At 46.4% G+C, this 24,109-nt stretch overlaps 2 long non-coding RNA genes across 2 annotated transcripts in view; one reads left to right on the plus strand and one right to left on the minus strand.

Moving 5' to 3' along the window:
• LOC135320512 (uncharacterized) overlaps positions 1 to 24,109 on the minus strand; it is a 257,975-nt gene that overhangs the window by 115,392 nt on the left and 118,474 nt on the right. The gene's annotated exons all lie outside the window — the stretch shown is intronic.
• Positions 60 to 2,820, plus strand: LOC135320509 (uncharacterized). The gene is made up of 2 exons (XR_010379678.1): positions 60 to 373; positions 1,764 to 2,820. It is a non-coding gene; the product is annotated as an uncharacterized LOC135320509 (long non-coding RNA).

Genomic DNA, 24,109 nt, shown 5'->3' on the forward strand with positions numbered 1-24,109 from the left:
GGTGAGGACGTCTGCTCGGCACCGCCCGCCCCGGCCCCGCCCAGCTGCCCCATAAGCCTCCCCCCAGCCCCCGTCCTGGCCGAGCCCTGGCTCCCATTGGCTCCGCAATTTCTGCCCTCTCACGTCTAGCCTCGGGAGGACACAGACGCAAGCGCTAGAGGAGGGCCCCGCGGCGTTGCCATGGCTACATGCGCCGCGCTCTGCGCGGGCCGGTGTGAGCTTCTGGGGCGGGCAGCGGGCTCCGGAAGTGTGCAGCTACCCGGGACCATGGCGGTGCTTGCTGCTGGGGCTGGCGGCTTGCTCGCCTGGGCGACTAGTTCTTGCCTGGTCAGTCGGAGGCCGACATCCTGTCTGGGGCGGCGTCCCACAGACGGTAAACGTACGGCCGCGCCGTTGGCGGGGCCAGTGGACATGGACCGGGGTGGGATCCGGGTTGGTGTGGCTGCCGGGGAGGCGCTGTGGTGCCAGGGAGCGGGTTGGGGCGGGGAGGACAGGGCTGGGGCACAGCCTCGGGCTTTCCTCCCCCTCGGGCACTGGGGCTGGGACCGCGAGTCCGGGTAGCCCTGCTTGGCCGCGGCCTCCCAGAACCCCCGGGAAGGGCAGGCGGAGGACCTGACTTTTATGAAGCGGGGCCTTATCCGGGTTTTGAAGAGCCCCAGAATCAGATGTTGGAATGGGGTGGTTTATCAGCCTTGTTTATCTGCAGGGAAATTTCAGTTCCATCCAGATGTTGGCTCCTTCGGTAAAACTCAGGAATAAGACAAGGGTCATTGCCGATTAGCAGTTATCTAGGGCTTGACTCAAAATAGACTGTGCGGGGTGTAGGGATGGTAGATGGGCCTTCCCTCTCAAAGTTGGCAGTCTTCTGGGATTAGAGGCCCCAGTTGAGGATTACATCTTCATCTGCGGTAATGGAGATTGTGGGAACATTAACACAGAGAAGGGAGGAGTGTGGCTGCGATAACTCATTAAAGAAGCCAGGACCCTTGCCTGGCTCTTGTGTAGGAGAGTCTCGCCTAGGGTAGGGCAGCAGTTATCAAAGTGTGTCTGAGGCCCCTGAGATGCAAGACTATTTTGATAGAAACGCCGGTATGTCACCTGCCTTTTGCACACTCTTGCACTCCCGAGTTTCCTGTGGGGATTTCCAGGGAAAACCTGGTCTGTGATATCACAAAACAGGGAATTTAGAGGCAGATAGAATTCAGAACTCACCAGTCCAAAAGAGTTTTGCAGAAATTAAAATCACTGCTCTTCTTCTCATTAATGATTTTTGTTTAGAAAAATATACTTATTTTTTGCTTAAGAGTATTAATGGTAACATGTAGTAGGTTGTTATTATTTTTAAGTGAAATCATAAGCATTTTTTAAAGTTCTTATTTAAGTTCTAACACAGGAACTATTGATAGATTTAACCCACATAAACAGCAGCCTTTTGGAATCCTCAGTAATTAAGAGTGTACAGGGGTCTGTAGGCCAAGAAGCTTGAGAGCCCCTGGAGAACGTGTGCTCAGGTACTAGTCAGGTACTTAGCGTTGTTAGACAGATGCCAAGATGTCTTCTGCATGTGCTCCCGGACTCGAAGTAATTGGCCACATGGAGACGGGTGGGCAGTGCCTCCACTATACAAACCAGAAGCTGCTGAATGTGTCTGGATTGTAGGCCATGGGCTGTGCAGGGATTCCCGTTGTATCTGTTCTATCTAAGCCGGGATTCCTGTGCAGAGGCTTGGCCCTGAAGACCCGCTCTCCTTTGCTCCCTGCCAGGTACCTTCTGTGTGACGTCAACCCTCCAGAGGGCTTCAGCCTCCATAGGAGCGTCTGTATCCACATCGCCTTCCTCCTGAAGACCCTGCTGAAAATGGAGGAATCGGTGCTGGTGATACCCCCTTGGGGCCGCCTCTACCATTGGCAGAGCCTGGACATCCACCAGGTCCGGATTCCCTGGTCTGACTTTTTTGATCTCTCAAGTCTCAACAGAAACATCCCTGACACTGAGTACCAACCGTTCATTGCAGGGGAGATGGTGATCGTTTAACTGGGGCCAGACGGTTGTTGTTCTGGTTCTGATGTGAACATCAGGCCATCTTGCTTCGGGCTTGTCGGTCTGCTAAGGGGTCCTGCTCATGTTTCCCGCACTGCAGGTGAATTTGGTCTTTCCATAGTTTTTCTCAGGAAATAGATCTGAAGTGTATGAGATATGTGTTCCCTCCGCTCTGAAAATCCTGGCCTCCTGGTGAGATGGAGCGGTGACAAGAAGGCCACTGCCACACAGGCCTTGTCTAAGGAGGACTCGCTCCCTGGGCAGTAAGGGCCATTCTTACCTGAAGGAAAACACGATGTGTGTGTAGCATGGGCCACGTGCTGGAGACGGTATGTAACCTCTCATTCAGTATAATTTGGTCCTGCTCAAGCTTCCCATTTTACTTTCCGTAAGAGGTAAGAGTTGAAGATTTTCTTTGAATAAAGGTATTTAGAACTTATCTTTTTCTTTAATTGAAATGTGGTTGATTTACAATGTTTTGTTAGTTTCAGATATACAGCTGTTTTGTTAGTTTCAGGTATACAGCATAGTGATTCAGTTGTACATATACATAGTCTATTCTTTTTCAGGTTCTTTTCCATTAAAGGTTGCAAGATACTGAATATTTTCCCCTGTGTTCTGCAGTGAATCTTTGTTGTTTGTCTATTTTACATATAGTAGTTTGTAATTGTTAATCCCAAACTCCTGTTAGTTTTCTAAGTCTGTGAGTGTGTTTTTGTTTTGTAAATAAGTTCATTTGTATCATTTTTAAAAATTCCACATACAAGTGATATCATATGATACTTGTCTTTCTCTGTCTGAGTTATTTCACTTTAGTGTGATAATCTCCAGGTCCATCCATGTTGATGTAAATGGCATTATTTCCTTCTTTGTTATGACTGAGTAATATTCTTCTATATCTAAATTCTACATCTTTATCCAATCATCTGTCTGTGGGTGTTTAGTTTGTTTCTATGTCTTGGCCATTGTAAGCAATGCTGCTGTGAACATTGGGGTGCAGGTATATTTTGGAATTAAGGCTCCCTCTGGATATATGCCCAGGAATGGGATTGCTGGATCAAATGATAAGTCTTTTTTTAGTCTTTTGAGGACTCACCATACTCTTTTCCACAGTGGCTGCACCAAACTACATTCCCACCAACAATGTAGGAGGGTTCCCTTTTCTCCACAGCCTCTCCAGCATTTGTGGTTTGTGGATGTTTGAATGGTGGCCATTCTGACTAGTGTGAGATGATAACTTATTGTAGTTTTGATTTGCATTTCTCTGATAATTAGCAATATTGAACCTTTTTTTCATATTCCTATTGGCCATTTGTATATCTTCATTGGAGAATTGCTTGTTTAGTTGTTCTGCCCATTTTTGGATTGGGTTGTTTATTTTTTTTCTTATTAAGTTGTATGAACTATTTATATAGTCTAGAATTTAAGCCATGTTCAGTCTCATCTTTTGCAAAAATTTTCTCCCATTCCATAGGTTGTCTTTTTGTTTTGCTTATGGTTTCTGTTGCTGTGAAAAAGCTGATAAGTGTAATTAGGTCCCATTTGTTTATTTTGTATTTTATTTCTGTTGCTTGGGTGTATTGCCCTAGGAAAACATTGGTGAGATATATATCAAATAATATTTTGCCTATGTTTTCTTCTGAGAGATTTATAGCGTCTTGTCTAATGTTTAAGTCTTTAAGCAATTTTGAGCTTGTTTCTTTTTTTTTTTTTTTTTGCGACTCTATTGTATGCTTTCGATTTGTGGTTATCTATTTTTTCAAGTATATCAACTCATTACTATATCTATTTCCTTTAGACTGATAATCACGTAGGCTCCAACACATCCTAAGAATAATGAGAAAAAAAAAAGAAAGAAAGAGAAAAAAATCTATCTTTTCATGCTACCGTCTCCCATTACCACCTTTTTGTATTTTGATGTAATTTTTCTTTTTTCCATCTTCATGTTTATTGTCTTGTAACTCGTTATTGCATTTCCAACTATGGTTTCCCGTTTGTATAGCATCCTGCTTTCTTTCTGTTTAGAATAGAAACTTTTAATGTCTCGGTTTGGTTCAATAATGCTGAATTATCTCCCCACTCCCCTCCCCCCCTGCGTCTCTGAATCCTCAGTGCAGGGAAGCCAAACCATCCTTGCCTTCATCGGTTCTGGGAAAGCAATCTTCATAGTGGGAAAGAAAACATTGAAAAATAATATTCTGTGTGTTGCTTTCTACCCTTGCCCAGAGAGTGAGAATCACCTCTGAAGGCGGAGGAAGAAAGTTGGAGGTGCGGGGCACAAAGTCTTTTGTCCTTTTGCTACTGAAAAAATGATTGCTTTTGTAATTAGTGATGATGCACTTTAAATTGGTGAGATCGAGATTCTACAGCTTCAGCGCCTGTGAATAACCAGCCGGGAGAAAGCTCTCAAGGGCCCCTGCAGTGGGAAAGGCAGCCCCTCTGAGCACCTGTTGTTCTGTATTCTTCCTGTCTCCACAAGGATTTGCTACGCACCGCACCGTGCAGGACGATGCAGTTACCCGAGGTGGAGGACAGGGAGACCCCTGCTGGGTGGAGAGCCACAGGAGCCCACATTTGAAGGACAAAGTGAAGAGTAGTGGGGCGGGCATAGGAGGAGAGGATGGTTGAGACCCAGGATGGTGTCCTGGAGTCCAGCAGGCGAGGCTGGCGGGGCAGATGGGGCCCTGGGGCATGGGCAGTCCTTGAGGGATCTGAAGCAAAGATATGAACCAAGAGACTGGATTCGTGTGGGCGTACAGCGCCCCCTGGATGCCGCGGGGCAGTGCAGCAAGCCCAGGAGGAGCGGGCAGTTCCCCAGAGTTGGGTTGACAGGTCACAACCAATTCACTGGGGACCGAGAGGTACCGAGATTTTGTTAAATTTTTGTCCCTCTTCCTGGAAAAAAGCTGCTTCCTGTTGAATAGCCTGTGTCGTTAGTGAGAATTAAAGACATGAAGCAACATTTCCTCAAAAGTCATCCATTGTGTAGTTGTTAATAAGGGTCAAATGCAGACTTCAATAGACTAAATCAAACATTCATCATCGGATTTTAAAATCCTTTAAAATAAAAATTCTTGCTGTCTTTTTTCTTCATTTCAGGGTTCACTTGGTGATAATAATAGTAAACAAAGCAACAGCAAACCCTTACAGAACTCTGTCCTGCTGTTCCAGGAACTCTGTGTTCACGACAACCCAATGAGGTGGCACTTTACAGGAAGGACAGTCATTAATCACACAGCTAGTAAATGGCAGACCTGGGACTTGAACCCAAACTGTCTGGCCCCAGAGCCCCCTCTCAGGCCTTTCACTGCAGCTCATCACTTGGCATGCCCGACACAGGCCAGCATTAAGGAGCAGCGTGACCTTGGCCAAGGCTGTTTCACCGCTTGGTCTCTGTTTCCTCATCTGTAGAATGGGGGTATGGGCAGTGAATTCTGTGAGCTCAGTGGTCAATTCCTCCAGCTCTGCTATTCTACTGCTTTAAGTTAATTTATTAAGTATCTGATCCTCTGAATGGGCCACACTGGAGCTTTGCTAGGACCTGGGTTACGGAGAAAAGTAAGATCAGCCTGCTTCTCCAAGGAGCCTGTCTCCCTCCACGGGAAACAGCTGCAAGGCCCAGGTTCCCTCGCTGGCGGACGGGGGCTGGGCAGGAAAGTCTGATAGAAGATGGAGGCAGAGCCCCTCCGAGAACAGTGTTGGCCACACAGCTCTCAAGAACGGGAGCGTCTGTCCAGGCTGCTGAGAGGGGTGTCCTCGTGAGGCCAGCAGCCCCCCCCAAATTAAGCCCTCAGGACAAAGATCCAGCCAGCCCTGCAGTGTCACCATAGAGCCAGTCCATCCTCATCAATGTGCCCCTTTGCTACTTTGTCCTGGGGCCTCTCTTTCCCCTACACCCAGAAGACTCTTCTCCCTCTCTTTTCTGAGTGTCCCCTCACTTCACCCGTGGTCCCTGCTTCCTGGCCCACCATCTCTGGAGTTGACACTTTGCCCCCTCACACCCCCCGTTTGATAAGGAGCCTGGGTTTGCCTCCTTGTGCTCACTTTCCCCTTTCAGATGATTGCTCCTACTCTCCTGGGAGCACCTGGAAAACCCAGATCCTTTCCTAGCAGTGCCTGCCACCCTGGCCTCCCTGCTCATCTGCCTCAGTCAGGAGCACCTGGACCACCAGCTCTGTATTGCCTCGCCTCCTACCATCAAGACGTCAAAGTTCATTCTCCCTCCACCACCCAGTATGTTCATTTTAGGGTCTTCTTCACCGTCAGCCTGAGCCAGCCACCCCCCATTCACCCTACCCACGGGCTCATACCCGGGTGTGTCTCCACCCCAGGTCTAGCCTCTCTCTTTTAAGTGCCCACCTCTAGCCATCCAGCTGCTTCTCCACCAGCCTCGTTGGCCCTCATTCACCCTCACTAAGGCATCATGCACTGACTCCTCTGCTTTCCTGCCTGTCCACATTCCTCTTACTTCCACTACCCCACCTTCCAGCTCTGCATCCACAGTCAGCACTCTCTTTATGACAAACAAAACCCCCTTGAGCCTTGACCTTTTCAGTTCCTCACCAGGCCGACTTCCATCTCGGTTCACCCAGCTCTATTTGTTCTGAGCCTGCAGGCAGCAGGCTCTCCCAGCACAGGTTTCTAAGACTACAAATCAATGCCCACCGTGTTGCCACTGCCAGGCAATCCTCCAGGATTTCTCTAGTGAGCACATTTCCCCACTTATCACTCAGTGGTGTCAACATTCTCTGCTCTCTGCACACCTCTAAGCTTCCCTCTGTCTCTTCCCTGACTCCCATCAGATGGTCTTCCCTCCTGCTTCAGAGAGAATGACATGTCACTGGAAAGGAACTCGCTCACCTGCAGCAAATCTTCTCACCTCATCTTTTATCTGTCCCTCTCCCACCTGGACTCTAGCTGTAGTTCTTAATTCAGTGAGATTAGTTGACATATATATACACAGTTAAAAGCATAGCACACTATCGCCTACCTTCTAGGGCTTATGTTTCAATTTAACATAGAGTGGGTGATTCATCCACTTCGCTGCATGTACCTGCAGTTCATTTGTTTTAACTGATCTTAAGTGTTGTGTGTGTGAAAGTAACACAAGGCAAGGGTAAGCCAGGATTCAGGATGCTGGTTACTTCCTGTGAGAAGAGGCCAAGTGCAGGTTAGGACACAGTATGTCACTGTCAATAGTCCTGTTCTGATGCTGGGTGATAGGTTCACAACTGTTTCTTATAATATTAATTTTAATACATAAATACTTCTCAAAGGCACCTAAGGTGAGATTGTGTCATGAACCAAGGCATACAATGTGTAATATTACATCATTATTGTTATGTAATCTTGTTATAAAATATATTAATCATAATCCTACATTTTTATGTATTATATATTATATAGATGCATGAATTATATATTATGTTTATAAATACCTACATACGTATTATATACTATCTGATAATAAATAAACAGAACATATTATGGTAGTATATCTACTATTATGTATTATTTAATAAATAATAACATACTGTATCCTGTTATATGGCATGGCACCTAATCTTTAATCAAATAAAAATATGCCACTATATGTAATGGTAATTAATAAAATTAAATGAAAAAGCCCGCAGCTTTTAACGCCAACACCGCTTCAGCTGTCACTATCTTTTTTCTTCCCTTTCATGGCCGAGGTCCTCACAGTGCTATCTGTTCCCCCTTTCATCTCCTTGTCCTGAGCCTTCCTCTTCCTCCCATCCCATGCTGCCTTCTGCCCCGTGGCCCCTCTAGTCACCAGCGGCCTCTGGGGCACTGATTTTCGGAGATGGTCTCAGGCCCCTGCTCACCTGCCTGTCCGCTGCCTCTGCCACCGCTGGTGGGGGCGGGGTTGGGGTCAGAATGCACCTCTTGTCCTGGAAGAGAACACAGCACAGACTGTGACCAGCAGCAGGTGTGGCCGGGAACTGCAGGACTTGGGGGAGAGCCAGACTGTCTGCATCCAGACCGGGGGCTCTTGGAGTGTGAAGAAGCCCAGTCCTCACTGCCCCTGAAGTGAGGAAAACACCCTCAGGTGAGTTAAAGTGCTTAAGACCTAGGTCTGTTGGCTGGAAAAGACAAACGGGTCCCTAAGGGGAGGGTAGTTGATGTTCCAGTCCCCACCAAGGCCCTAAGGGCTGGCGGGGAACCAGGCTGGATGCTCCACTGGACCCGGTGCCCCCACGGGGCTGGGGCCTTCGGGAACAAGCAGAAAGCCCTCAGTCTCTGGGGGGAACGGGGCAGTGTGGGAGCATCCCTGCAGCGAGTCAAGTGACGTCAGGGCTTGTGGGATCCGTTTTTATGGCCACACCGAGCCTCAGCAGAAGCCATGGCAAGAGTGGATTCCTGTCTCTCCAGGTGCCATCTTGTCTGAGTTCCAGGATTCAGACCCGATCCCCTGGGGTGCTAGGACATTTATACACAGAGGCGGCTCGAGGAGGCCTCAAGAGGGTGGTAATGGCCTTCCTGCCAACACGATTACACAAAGATCAATCAATCGATGGGAAGTAAATAAGAACCATGGTCACATCTGGACCCCAAGCTTAGACGTGGTATATGGGTGACATTTATCGACAATCCAGCGAGGTTCTGGTCAGAGCTAGAGGCCAGGGCAGCAAGATGGGAGTGGCAATAAGGAGCATTGTGGTGCAGAGGCTAGACTGGGGGTCTGCAGGCTCCTCCCAGGAGGAGCCTCAGAGTTTTGGAGGTGGCTAACTTGCCTGATTCGTGTCACCAGCAAGTGATGACACGTGCTGAAAATCAGCTATAATCCTGAGCCGGGTCAGCCCTGGGTGATGTGATAAAAGCTCCTACAAGAGGGAACACCAGGCGGATAGTGAACCAACCAACAGGCTGATGCGTTTCTGGCCTGTGTTTATCGTGCTTTCATAGCCAAGAATGAGGAGAGAGTTGAATGGCTCACCATGAAGATTTTAACAACTTAAGAGGTTTCCGTGTCTCACTGCATTTCAGTGTCACCCGGAGGAATTCAGGAGGTGTTTAGACCCAGTGGAGACTAATGGCATCTTGGTTCCTCAACCTGGCAAACCTACCAGCCCTCTATGGCCAGACATTGTCAAGTGCCTTCCCTTGTAACAAAACCTTTCCACCCACGATTGTGGTATGCTTTTATTTTTTTTAATTAATGGGAATGAAGATACCTTACAGCCTCCTCAGACCTTTCCTTGGGGCTTCTGCCCTTAGACCCCGGCAAGGGGGCCCTCTGACCTGGGTCCTGCACTACAGAGGGTCCCTCTGGCCCTGACACTTCCTCTGGCCATGCCCTCCATGGGGTGGAGTCAGCAGGACCAAGGGGACATGGTCATTGGCTCCGCCCTGTGCTCTAGAAACCCAGGACCCCAAATGCCCTGTCTCAGCAGCCCCTGACCCATTTCTAGTGCCTGCATCAGCTCTCCCCGGAGTTCAGATTCCTAGGACTCACAGAGAGGCCAAAGCATAGCTGTTTGCATGGAGGGTATGAGCAGAGCCCGGACATGAGGTCTGTGTGTCCCCCTGTGCACATCCAAGGCCCCTTGTGGCAAGGGATGGACCCAGCATTGGGAAGAAAACGGTCAGGCTAGTGATCAGAGACTGGGAATCAGCTCTCCCCACACGCTCACTTTCTTTGCCGGACTCCCCTGTGTCTGGGAATTCTAAATTTGAACCTGGACTTCCCCCTTATAATGAATGTATATTTGTAAAGGCAGGAGATTAGACCCTACTGCACTTAACATGTTTACATATATAGGATGTGAGCTCCCAGGTATGCTCTGGCCCTGCACTTCCAAAGGTCCAGAGCAGTTATGTTAGCTCTACTGAGACTGTAAGTGGTAAAGACCATCTCCAGAGAGGAGGGGTTCCTGCTTCACGCTCCAAAGTCAGGATCTTCTGAGTGGATAAAACAATGGACACTGTGACCCTCAATTGTAAATTGATTTAGAATAACGCCAAAGTGTGTAAGACGTGTGTGTACGCATGCACGCACCTGGGGACGTGTGTGGTACATGACTGTGTGTGTGTGTGTTTGCATGCGCATGCCTGGGGATGTATATGGTTCTGTATGTTATGTATGTGTGTGCGCCTGAGAACGTGTGTGGTTGTGTGTATGTTATGAGTGTGTGTGTGTTACATGACTCCATGTGTGTGTGCCCGTGGGGATGTATGTGGAGCAGAGCCAGTGTGTCTGCACGTGTGTTTGTGTGTACGTGCATGTATTAGTTTTAATAGTAGAAGCTGTCCTTTAGAATTATGAAGTAATAAAAATTGTATGATGTCCTTTGCTGTATAATTCAAAATTAAAATAATCTTCAATCACCAGAAATTTATTCCCCCTCAGATTCTGATTTTTTTTCCATATTGATTATGTCTTCATTTCACTGATGAGGAAACTGTAGCTTAGAGATGTTAACTGACTCAACCAAGGACATGGAGCTAGCGAGCCCAGGACCAGGACGCAGTCCAAGCCACGCTGTTCCAGAGGCCTGGAGCCCTGCTCACGATCATGCGTGGCCTCTTGGCGGGGGAACAGATTCTGATGGGCTGTGGCCAGCGTGCAGGCTGCCCAAGCCGGGGATTCGGGAAGCTGGGCGGAGAGTACCAGACAGCAGACAAGAGTGAAGGGCTGCTCAGAAGTCAGATAGGTTCCTAGGTCTTGGATGAGGAAGGATGCTCACTGATAATCCTTGATCCCTTTGCTGGTGGCTAAAAGGGACCAAGGCCTATGAGAGCACTTCTGGGAGCTGCCTGCCAAAACCTGGAAAAGGACTGCTCAGGACTGGCTCTGCAGTAGGAGCAGAGGAAGGAAATGCCGCCTCTTGGTGGACATTATTGGTGATGGCAGTAGGAGGCCTAGCAGCCTTGGCATAGAGGTGGCAGGACAAGGTCCTAGTGGATGATCGTTTTCAAGTGTCTTAAAAATCATTGCTTCATATATTTTATCCATTTTGTGGTTTATTGTAGGGTGGTAATTATGATCAGTGTTACTCCATATTACCTGGATTAATTAATTTTTTTATTGTTAATTTTCTCTTCAGTGATTTGGAAGCTATATTACCTCTTAATGAAAATTCTCTCTAAATTTTTAAAAATCATCTCTAAGTTCGTAACTTTATATGCAATTGGACCAGTATTCCTATAAGAGTCTCAAAAATGAAATAATCTATTAGATCCTGTTCCTCAATAATGAAAAATTTAGCATATTTTACCTCTCTGCTCTTCCAAACTGTGTGTGTGTGTGTGTGTGCGTGTGTGTGTTTGTGTGCTCCAGTTACTTTTTAGACAGTTGCTTTAAGTTTGTTACATTAACAAAGAAAATATAGGTATAAACATCTTGGATTTCATTGCTCACTAACACTATTTAATTCCATGTGTTTCCCACTTTTGAGTTATTTACTTATCGGGATTTCCCAATCAACTGGACACAAGATTGACTAATTTTTTTCAAGCGGTTGACTTGGAAAACTTTCATATCTATATGCAGATTTATGTTCTCCTCATCAACAACTCTCAGTGTGTTGTTCATAGCCCAAACCTTATTTTAAATTAAGGCATTGTCTTTCATCACCAAAAAAAAAAAAAAAAATTCTTAATTTAAGGTGCTGTCTTTTTATGGCTGGCTAGTCTTGTATGCTGAATGGATATTAATAGAGATTTCCTTAACCTTCCTCCTTCTTTTTGCCATAACTCGAATTCATTGAGAAGCATGTTTTTACCATTTATCACATGGGCTTCCACTTTGACTTCCGCCTTAAACCATCACCCCACTCTTTTTCTCCATGCTTATTCCTGAAAAAGTGAGCTCTCTATCGGTTTAAAGGTGGTTCCAGTTAAAGATGTGTGACTCCCTGTCCAAAGGTCCAAAGGAAGAGAAAAGGAAAGATTCCTGTTTCTGGTGGTTACATTTTGTCAGCTTAGAGATCTAGTTATCCGTGTGGCTGCGGTGGAATCTGCAATATCTTGGCACAGAGTTTCCTTTTTCTGGCTTACTAGGGGAGCCGCATTAGCTGGGGTCAAGGCGCTGTGGCCGTTGTCAGGATCCCGGGGCTGAGGCAGCCCCTCTCCCTCCTTGTTATTTTGATCTTGCAAACTGGGTCCCAGCTATGTGAACCCTGCACCTGGCGGCCAGGATCGCCCCCCATGCACCGTGTCCCCAGTTCCTCGGCGTCCCTCACTGCTATCAGCTAGTTCCAGTAAGAGTACGAGATGGCTTCCGCTGCGGTCCTTCCTCCTTCCACTCCAGGCAGGCCCTCCTTTCCCACTAGTTGGCCCTAAGCCTTCTCTCCTGCGCTACATACGCTGACGGAATTCCTCAGGGTTTCCAGCAGGTAGATGGGGCTCTTCTATGTTTGGACCCCTTCAGTGCTTGCAGTGGAAATTTAGGAGGTGGGAAGGAGGAGCTTGGGGGTTCTCCGGATCTAGGGGCTCCCTATCCAGCAGATTCAACTAACTGTGGATTGAAAATACTCGGGAAAAAACACAAAGTTTCAAAAAGCAACACTTGAATTTGCCATACACTGGCAACTACTTACATAGCATTCATGTTTTATTAGATACCAGAAGTAACCTAGAGATAATTTAAAGTACACAGGAGGACACAGCAAAAGAGAAAGTGACAACAAATATACGTGTATATTCATGTATAACTGAAAACTTCTGTTGTATGCTGGAATTTGATACAATGTTGTAAAATGACTATATCTCAATAAAAAAAGTTTGTATATATATTGAAAAAGTAGATGGGAGGATGTACATGAGTCCCATGCAAGTCCTATGTCATTTTATACAAGAGGTGTCAACATCCATGGATGTTGACGTCTGGGGGGAGTCCTGGAACAAGTGCCCCATGGTTACCAAGGAATGACTGGAGGCCCAGGCTCCTTATCCCAGCCTGTCAGGTCCCCATGTGGTCTGAATCCTACCTGTACCACACTTCCCTTGTCACTCTCCTCCAGCCCTGGCAGACTGCCCTCTGATTTTTGAACAGGCCACACTCACTGTGTTTCATATCTGGCCCCTAGAAATACCCGTTACTTTCTGAGAATGGCTCTGCTTTCACAAAATGGGCTGCATTGTTACTAGAGAAGACAGTGTGGATGTTCCTTTAAAAACTGAAAATGGACTTAACTCATGATCCAGCCTTCCCACTCCTGGACATATGTCAGAAGAAAACTCTAATTCAAAAAGTCACATGCACCTCAATGCTCACAGCAGCACTATTTATTATAGCCAGGACATGGCAACAACACAAATGTCCATCAGCAGCTGACTGGATAAAGCAGTAGTAGTATACTTATACAATGGAATACTACTCAGCCATGAAAAAAAACAAAACAATGTCATTTGCAGTAACATAGATGGACGTAGAGATAGTCATTCTAAGTGAAGTAAGCCAGAAAAAGAGAAAAATGCCATATGATTTCACTTATATGTGGAATCTAAAAAAAGACACAAATGAATTTAACTACAAAAGAGAAACAGACCCACAGACATAGAGAAACAAACTTACGGTTCCCAGGGAGAGAAGGGGATGGGAAGGGATAAATATGGGGATTCAAAAAGTGCCCGTCTTGGGGAGTGATGGAAATGTTAGCTATCTTGATAGTGGTGATGGTTTTCTAGGTGTAGACATTTATCAAATTCATCAAATTGAACATGTGAAATATGTGTATTTTACTGTACAGGAATCATACGACAATAAACGTGCCTGTAAAAAAACAAGAAAAGATTGTTGGCATTTTGTCCTACTTTTTTATGTGTCTTTAGTGAGTGGGTCTTCAAGTTTCTGGTCTGCCATATTTTCTGAACCAGAAGTGCCCTGCTTCCCCTTCCTTTGTTAAACTGTCAGTGGGTGGCATTTATTCCCGTGGCTTCAACTGCTCTCTGTCCACTGATTAACTGTCAAATCTTTTCCAGCATGGGCATCTCAGTTCAGTCCCAGAAATATACGTATAATTGACAACTAGACATTCCCATTTTATTAGCCCATAAAAATCTCAAGCTCTGTATGTTTTGATTTACACTCGCTCAGACCTAGGTTTACATTTTCAAACAACGGCATCACTATCCCTTCTGTTTTCCGTGCCAAACATCTGGGAGTTTTCCTTTACTTTTCCACTCCCTCACCCCCGTCAGTACTACAATTCTATTCCTTAATGTCCCCCAACTAAGTCCCTGCTCCTCGCTCCCCACTGCATTAATTCCCACCCCTTGCTAGTCTGCCCAGTGCTGTTCTTTAGAGTGAACAATCCACTTTGCTCACTTTTAATGACAAATTTGTGTCACTCTCCTCCTTAAAACCCCAAAGAATTCCCCGCTGCGTATGTGAGGAAGTCCCCGCTCTCTGATTTAACGTCACACCTTCTCATAACCTAGTTGCTGCTTTTTTACAGCCTCAGCTTCCGTTAGTTCCTCACAGCCTCTAGCCTCACTGACCTTCCTTCCCTAATTGCAAAGTGCTGTTAGACACGACCAGACCTCTGCACGAGACACGCAAGCTGCTGAGAATCCCGTCCCCACCACGCACTCTCCTGGTCTACAGATTTGCTGGAATCCTTCAGATGTCAGTGCAGAAAGCATTTCCTCTCTGACACCTTCCCTACCTTCTAGAACCCTGCCCCAGGCAGTGCAAAAGCCCCTCTGAACATACAGTAAACATGATGCCAAGTGAATCTTAACACATTGTTTTGAAAACCTATTTAAATTTGTCTCTTCCATGACACACTGTGATCTCCTTGAGGGATGGGGGCTGTGTGGTATTTGTCTAGACAGCTAATGTCTGGCACAGACCCCGGGCCATCGGAAATAGTCTGCTGACTCATCAAGAATTGTCGTCTTTGCGATGTAAGAAAGACTACATGATGTCTGATCTTACACCATCCGGCAAGGGTCAAAATAATTTCACATAGAACTACACAGGAAAAATATGTGTATACTTTTCCTCTTTGTGAGCCCGAGATCATAGGCAGCCTGGAACGGAGGTGTCACTCTAAGCTGTCTGTCCCCTAGGCTGTCACGTCCAGCTTCAACATATTTTTTAGAAGTTGTAGGGATACGTGTACATCACCCCGTCTTAGAACAAACGGTGCTTCAGCCTGACCAACTTTAATGTCCATATAAAAATCAGAAATCTTCCAAACTGAAGCCTGAAGAAACATTTCACTTCTCTCCTTCCAGTCTGTCTGCCATCTGCATCCCACATCCCCACTGCTCACCTGCGTCAGACCACCTTCTATCTAGAAACATTTTAGGTGGGACACTTGGATGAGAACTAATTACAGCAGTCATGAAAATGGTCCCATGAACGTACGCTCTGCACAACAAGGATGTTTTGACCGGAGGCCTCAGCCGTGACCTTCAGGGTCTGTTCACATGTTCTGCCTGGCTTCCCTACAGATGTTCTGCAGAAAATCAAGCCTGCAGTTAAAGTAATAGAAGTCCCAAGAAATCCAGAAAAATAGAGTGAGATTCATTTCCTTGGGAATATTTTTGAAAACCATCCACTAATAGGAAGAAGAGCTTTAAGAGGGTCATTTCAGATCAGATGATGTCCAACTGCAGGTGGGTCAGTTTTGTCATTGTTGCTCGCTAGTTGGCTTTCTGCTGCTTCTAACATGCCGCTGTTTAGAGAAGTGGCCTGAGTAGGCCCTCAGAGCAGAAAGGTGAGCTGGGCCTGGAAACAGCCAAGCTCCTCTGCTGTGTAGTGACCCGCTGGAAGGAAAGGATGGCCCAGGGCTTCCTCTGACTCTCTCCCTCAGTTATAAACTCTATGAAGGGAAAATGGAACAAAAAATCTTAATTCAATATGGTATTGTCAAAGTATAAAAATAATTGTCTTTGGAGGGGATGGTATAGTTGAAGGGGTAGAGTACATGCTGGGTTCAATTCGCAGTACCTCAGTGTAAAAATATAATAAGAAAAAGTCTTTACAATAAAAGAAAAATAACAAATAAGAAAAGAGATCTCAAAGAACCCAAGTTTAAAAAGAAAAAAATGTCTTTTAAAAATAGTAGTCAGCTCAGTCTTTTGCTAGATTAGGAGTTTGGGATTAACAGATACACACTACTATGTATAAAATAAATAACCAACTCCCAGGTCCTTAATAACCTAGTTCAACCTGAATCCTTTCTCTTTTTTCCCCTAAGCAACCCGTGGAAGCATCTGAAATTCTCATCCTATAAAAGAATTCATTTAAAGGCGTTTTGAAAGTTACTGGTTAAAAGTTATTTGTGGTTCCATGAATATAGGTCTAGTAAGAATGACAGACAATAAACCAGTAAGCAAATAAATATATGACGTACTGCCAGGTTCTAATAATTGCCAGAAAGAAACATAAAGCATATTAGGAGAGAAAATGATTGAATAGGAAATATGTGCGTGCTATTTTAAATAATGTGGTCAGGTAAGTCCTCTCTGAGGGTAAAATAATTTGAACAAAGTCCTGAATGAAGCAAAAGAATAAGCCACATAGGTAACAGACAAGAAAAGCCTCCCAGGCCGGGAGAAGTGTAGGTACGAGACTTGGAGTTACAAACACAGCTCTCCTGGTGGGGACCATCTGGGCGTTGAAGATGGGCTGGAGCAGAACGGTGAGAACTGAGGCTGCAGAGACGGGTGAGGGACCGGATCACACAGGGCCTTGGTAGGGACTCTGGATATCCTTCTGAATACAATGGAAAATTACGAGATTATTTTGCAAAGCGGAACAGCTTGTTCCGATTCATAATTTAATAAGACCGTTGTGGGTAATATATGTGGAATAAGCAATGGAAGCAGGGCAAGGTAAGCTGATGGGAAGCCAATGGGAAGAGTGCTGCTGACCTGGAGAGAGACACCGAGGTTGGGCTGGGATGATGGCGGGAGACGGGCTGAAAGGGGGACACGATTTGACAGTAATGGTAACAGGCCTTAATGCTCGAGTTGGACACAGACACAGAGTGGTTCAGGGTGATGGTTATGTGATATTTGGGGCTGAGCCACAGTTTTTGTGCAGAGACCTGAAAGGAGAATAAAGTGGGGACGTTGACATCGGTAAGAAGGGTTGGTGGGTGTTTAATTCCCCCTAGAGCCGCGTCTCTGTTTCTCTGTAGATGAAGTCAGCAGAGCAGGGATGGGTGTTCCTAATTCTGCAGTGAATTGCGTGTCCTTCTCATCGACAAATTCGAGAGGCCGACCTGCCCATCCAATTGCAACATCTTGAATCGGCTTCTTTCTATCCAGGAGGAGATTTCCATCTAAGATGCCACTCAAAAATTCCCATGCCCACAGTTAGAGCTGTGTGCCTTTGGAATGATGTCAGAGATGCCTCCACAGAGGCTTGGTGTGCTCTCTCTCCCTCAGAGCACACAGTTCCCTTCAGTCCGGTGGGTCTCAGCAGAGAAGATTTCACAAGTAGCCCCTCTCAGGCCCTGGGGACCAACCTCATTCTTGGCAGAGCTCTGAAAATGAGCACGAGTTCCGGGCAAAGGGCCTTCTCCAGGGCGCCATCTGGCAGATTACATGAAGACAGTGTACAAAAGAGTGGGAGGGTTGATGGTATAAATGGATTTTACTTTTTGCTCTGAATCTGATTCTGTCCTTCCATTTTATTAAGGAAGAGTTCTTAGGCCAGACATGATTCTCTTTTTTCTTTCTATTTGATCATCCAAGAGGTTTAGATAGGGTATTTGTTTTAGGGTAAGAATCTTTAAAAAAAAAAAAACAAACAACTATGCAAATTGTATCTTGTTAGGTATTTGGACAAGTAAATTCTCCCAGCAGTATTGAACCCCCTTGTACCTCCAGGGGTTCTCCAAAGGTTTACAAGTTCCAAATCTGACCCAAAACCAATGAGCCTTTTTGTTTTAAGCACTTCACCATGGACAAAAGATGTCACTAAAGAAGGTGAGAAAAGAGCAGGTCCCCATCATCCAGAGTCCCTCCCAAAGGGCACACAGAAGTAAGGAGGAGATGAACGAGAGAAACGGTTTATTTATACACAAGCAGGAGCCAACCAGAAAAGTAAGTACCATGTTAAATGGTGAAAGTTAAAGCCTTTTTTATCAACCTAACTTAATAGGGCAAAGGGAGAGGAGAGAATTGGCTTCCATGACAGGTTTTCTTCTACATCTATTGAATCTCAGGTGTCTTCAGCTTAAAGTGCTTTTGTATTAACCATGGGTTCCATCTGACTTTCCATTCCTCGAACTTTGTTTTCTTTTTCAACATTCACTCATGTATTCTGAGCCCCTGGATTTACCACATGACTTTTAGATTGATTGTCAATTCCTGCAAAACACCACCTGGGATTTGGGTAGGCATTCTTTGAAACCTTAGATCTATTCGTGGACTATTGTCATCTAAGTAGAATGAAGCCTTCTGCTCCATGAATATGGGATTATTCTCTGTGAATGTAGGTCTTAGTTTCTCTCAACAGAATCTCTAATCTATTGTAGTCTTAAGTGTCCAAGTCTGGTACTTCTTCCTCACCTCTTTGGATGCTGATTCAGAAGAGACACGACCTCCTGGAGAACCTCTGCTGCCATGGAGCTGACATGGAACTGCGTCCTGAGAAGACTTTAAATTCTTTTAAAAATAGGATTAATGTACTTTAATTACTAGATGAGTAATGAATGGGTCACATTAAGATAGGATTTTAATCCTTTTAGAATTAGTAGAGTAATATAGACACAGTACAAAAAATTGAAATATTGCCTAAAAGAGAAGAGATTTGTAATTCCCACCCACAGAGGTGACTATCATGAATGATTTGGTTCTTATGTCTCAGTCTCTGTGTCTCTCAGTATGTCTTTCTCCATCTCTGTCTCTCGCACACTCACAATCAGATCAGTTTACATCTATACTGATTTCACACATATGTGGTCATGCAGATGGGACCCTGGGTGCAGACAGTGGGTCTGCATACTTCCACCCTGAGGCCTCCCTTGACATTGGGTTGAGACCAGACACCCACTTTTCCAACTGCACAGCATTCATTCATCCACATGAACCAGAAAAAATGGACCCCATACACTCTTCATCAACATTAGTATTGCTTTAATTCAGACTGTTTCAACCAGTGCTGTGATGATCACCCTTGAAAAGGCATCTTTGAATAGGTGTGTAAGGATTTTAGTGGGATGAACTGTAAGGATCAGAACTTCTGGGGAAGAGCTGCATCTGTGACCCTTTAATGCGTCCTGCACCCTGTTCTCCTGAAGAGGAGTGTCCCTTCTCTCTTCCCTCCAGGGGATCTGCTGGAGCCTCTGCCTGCTTACATTGTCACCAGGGCTGGTTGTCACCTGACTAAAGACCCGCCAGTGTGATGGTGACCGGTGCTCTCTCTGCAGTTTCCTTCTGCCTGTGTTCTCACCTGAGAGGTCAAGCATCTCTAACACACACTGGCCACCTGCATTGCCTCTCATTGGAACTGCCCATGTCTGTTCTGTTTCTGTTTAGAACACTGCGTTTCGAAAGGATTTTGGACTACAGGGATGGGAATCCTTTCTCCAACCTTGGGTTATGAGGAATGCTTTTTTCAGGTTGTGGTCTCATTTTCAAGCAGTTTTTCTGGGCTTTTGCTAATTTTTTTGATTGGTTTTGTTTTTGCCACAGGAAGAGCTGAGCATCTCCCTTATGTCTTCTGGCTGTGGTGTCACAGGGGGAACAGCAGTGTCTACCCTGAGATTATGCACAGAGTTACTAAAAGGGCTTCATTTTGTACATCACATCTTTAATCGCCCTGGATATCCCCTTAAAATGATAAAAATGCTGTTTCAAGTGAAAACAAAAAAAATCCCCAGCCCCAGCTAAAAACAAGTGGGCAGGGATAAAAGAAAACTTTTTTAAAGTTTCATTGACAGGGAACACCAAGGAGAGTTAAAGACACTCAGAGAGAAAGAGGACTTGGTGTTGTCAGGAGCTGGGTGAGGAGGGAGGGGAGTGCGCGCTCTGGATCCAAGGTTTCACTTTGAGGAAAGAAATAGTATGAAACTAGATGGTAGTGATGGTCGCACAACATTGTGAATGCCTCTAATGCTCCTCAGTTGCACAACTTAAAAGGGGAAAAGTCTATATTTTATTAATGAAACTCCAAAAAGAAAAATAAAGCTTGCCATAAATGAAGTGAAACAAACAAAGGAAACTAAAGAAAACCAAACAAAAACATCTCCAGAGGAAGGGAAGTCAAGTTTGGGAGGGGGAGGGGAATGATAGTGGGAATTTGGAGAACATTTTGGAGAAGAAGGTGTGGGTGGGTGCAGAGGGGGCTCTGCCCCAGTTGGTGGTGATGCCTGAACTGTTTCTCCATTGTCCAGCAGTCCAGCTGCAGATGCAGGTTCAGGAGGAGTTGCAGGAGCGGCAGGAGGGAACTCGCGGTCTCCTGCTGGATCCAGATCATCCTTTTTTTGGTCTCTGATATCTTCCCCTGCCCCTGCCTCCTCTGTAACTATTGGATGTGGAGAGAGATTTAAGTCTTGTGGAAGAGCTCATGCTGTGTGAGAGGAAAAATTTACCCACCTGCCTCCCTTTCCATGTGACTCTTCAAGGACAGAAAACTTCCCAGAGCTTTCCAGACAGCTCCCACCCAGAAAGTGCCCACAGGATGTGTTCTGTGACTGAATTTTTCCAGACAGGTGGTCTGAGGCCATTCTTTTCTCTGGTCCCAACAGTAGCTTCTGGGTACACCTCCTTGTGTGGCCCAGCCCTCGCCCCTCCCTCACCTACACACACGCATCAGCCCTGCCTTCCTGAACTTGGGCTCTGTTTTGGGGGCTCCTGGTCCTCCACCTGACTTGCAGCGAGGTGGGCACTGTGCTCCATGTCAGAGCAGGGTGTGCTGAGCAACCCGTCATCCCCGGGCAGGTACCAGGGGAGAGCCCTGGGTGATCTCTGGGTCGGAGGCGTGCCCCACTGATTTGTGGGCCACGGTGGAGGGGACCCTGCCATATCCAGACCCACCTGGATCCTGCGCTGGCCCTCAGAAGAGCGGCACATCAGCCCTTCACTTGGGGGAGGGGGCGTTGGTTTTCTTATTCATCAGCTGCTGTTCAATATGTGGTATCTAGCTCTGCAATGACAGTGACCAGCAGCTGACCCGGCCTGGAAGCCTCAGAGCCCTGCCCGGCCAGGAACACTCCTGCTTCTGTCCACTCGACCCTCTGCTGCCAGATCAGACCGAGACCTTGTTCAGCTCAGACACCCGGGAGGGAAAAGACATACCCAGAATGCATGGGCTCCACCTTGGGCAGCAGGACCCTTCCCTGGCTCTCCACATCCCAGCCAGCCAGCTTTGCCCTGGGCTGTGGATGTGACCGGCCCACCAGGCCTCTGAACTGCTCTTGCTTTGGGCAGAAACCCATCCCCAACTTGACTGCTCCACCTCCACCAGCCAGGACGGGGCCGTCGGGATACCTGGGTGGGATCAGAGTGGTGGCCTGGCCTGGGCGGGCCTGCCCTGGGCCTCCCTGTGTTACCTTTGGGTCTCTCTGGCCAAAAGTCCAGATGCGCCTTGGGTGAGACATGACCCAGCGCTGGCAGCGTTGGTAAAGCCCCTCGCTGCGGGCTTTCCGGGGTCTGTGGCCTCGGGATATTGGGATGCAGCAGAACGTGACTCTGTCTCCAATCAAGTGAGCTGAGTAGGGACTTCTCTACAGAGTGGGTGCCTGGTGACTTTAGTTCCAAGTTCTGTTGGGCTCTATTGCTGGGGAAATGAGATCACTTCCTGGGGTCCACTTACCCAAGCTTCCTCCTGACACATAGCTCCCCAAGGACCTTTCTGGGCTGCCGATCTATCATTTCTCACTCCATGCCATGTCCACACACAGTGACACCAACTCAGCCCCCCTCATAGCCCTGGGGAGGCCTGGATGCAGCCAGTGCTGCAGCTCTGAAGATACAGCTGGGTTCAGACATGGCTCCCCCCACTCAACAGTGCTATCACCATGGAAAAGCCACGTGCCTCTCAGGGTCTCCCCAATCTCCCGTCAGCACAGTGGGGATCATTCTGGCCCCTGCTTCCTAGAGAAGCCATCCTGTCTCTAGACCTAGAAACACCTACTGCATCTGTCACCCCCATGGGCTAGCATCACAGGGAGCTCGTGCACAGACTTAGCAAAGGAATGACCCCACAGAGGGCTGGCGGAGCGCAGAGAAGATGCCACACAGGCCTGGGTCTGCCCTGAGGTCTGGAGAAAGTCACTTTCCTTATTGCTTGCTTCCCAGCTCCCAGTCGTGCGACTAAATTTAAATACAACTCTGACGTCGTCAGCTCTGGCATACAACCTCCTAGGTCTTTCTGTCATGTTGACATACAGGCCCAGTGTCTGATCTCGGCCTCTGTGGTGGACTGCCCCACAATGGCTTCATACTTTTTGCCTTCAGTTCCCACGCCCTTTTGTGATCCCCACACCCTCCCCTGGAGGATGGATGGACTTTGAGACCAGGTTCTGACATGCAGACTGACTTGTGAAAATGTGCGTGAGTTCCACACCTTCCCAGCTCCAGTTTTCCTTCTCTCTGTCTCTGTCTCTCAGTGCCTCTCTCTCTGTCTTTTCTCTCTGTTTCTCTGTCTCCCCTGCTTCTCTGTGTTTCAGTCTGTCTGTCTCTTTTCCGGTATGTATGTGTGTATATATTTATGTGTATATGTGTGTATTTATGTGTGTGTATTGTTCGGGCGCAGGGCAGGTCACTTCTGAAAATCCCTTGATGACATATTGATTATTTTGAATTCATGTTACTAAAGAAAAATTATCTTTGAAAATTGTGCAAACACTTTGGTGGAATCTTCTCTAAGGACCAGCACTGCTAGGGAAGGGATGTTCCTGTGGCACTTTGATGTATCCTGTACCTTGTTCTGCTGGAGAGGAGCGTCCATTTGCTCTTCCCTCCAGGGGACCTCCTGGGGCCTCTGCCTGCTCACGTTGTCACCAGGGCTGGTTGTCACCGGGCTAAAGACCTGCCAGTGTGATGGTGGCCACTGCTATCTCTGCAGTCTGTCCATCTGCCTATGTCCTCACCTTACAGGTCGAGCATCTCTAGCACACACTGGCCACCTGCACTGCCTCTCGTTGGAACTGCCTGTGTGTGTTTTGTTTCTTTTCAGAACACTGGGCTTCAAGAGGTTTTTGCACCACAGCGATGTGAAGCTTTTCTCCGACCTTGGGTCATGAGGAAAGCTTTTTCCAGGCTGTGGTTTTTCTTTCCAGCTGTCTTTCTTGGCCTTTGTTTTCTGCTTTAGTTTGGTTTTATTTTGCCACAAGAAGAGCTAAGCATCTCCCTTCTGGCTCTGGTTTCACACTTAGAACAGCAGTGCCTACCACGAGATTATGCACAGAGTTACCAAAATGGCTTCATTTGGTACGTCTCATCTTTAATCCATCTGGATTTCCCTCTCAAAATACAAAAATGCTAATTCACGTGAAAACAAACAAACAAAAAATTCACCCGTCCCTACTTAAAATATGAGGGCAGCGAGAAAAAAAAAGCCACCTTTTATATGATTTCATTGATAGGGAACATCCAGGATAGGTTAAGACAGAGAGAGAAAGGGGATTAGTGCTTCTCATTGGCTGGGGGTGGTAGGATGTGGGGTGCGCTTTGTATACAAGCTTTTAGTTTGAGGAAGGCAATTGTCTAAACCAGTGGTGTTGGTCTCACAACATTTTTAATGCACTTAATGCTCCTTAAAATTGCACAATTTAAAATGGGAAAAGGCTAAACTTTATTCTTGTAAACTTAAAACAAAAATAGAATATACTATAATAGAAAAGAAAAATATCTGACTCCATAGAAGATCTGTCCTTTTGGCTTTAACCCTGTGCCCTATATTCTAGGCTTAATCTTACTAGCTCTGCACCTTTTGTAAAACAGTGTTGCCTTTAGCCTGAAATATAAAGGAAAGCCTATTTTCAAGTCTTTGGTCTTTAAGGATATTAACACTTTTGCACTTATATAAAGACAGCAAGTTGCAGAATAGAAAATAACTTTTGCTTTGTTAGAGGTTTTACAGAGGCCCTATGACCTGGTCTACGTTGACAGCTGCAGACCAAGATAATGGCCGACT

This window comes from Camelus dromedarius, unplaced genomic scaffold, assembly GCF_036321535.1.
Source record: "Camelus dromedarius isolate mCamDro1 unplaced genomic scaffold, mCamDro1.pat HAP1_SCAFFOLD_176, whole genome shotgun sequence".
NCBI classification, from domain to species: Eukaryota; Metazoa; Chordata; class Mammalia; order Artiodactyla; family Camelidae; genus Camelus; species Camelus dromedarius.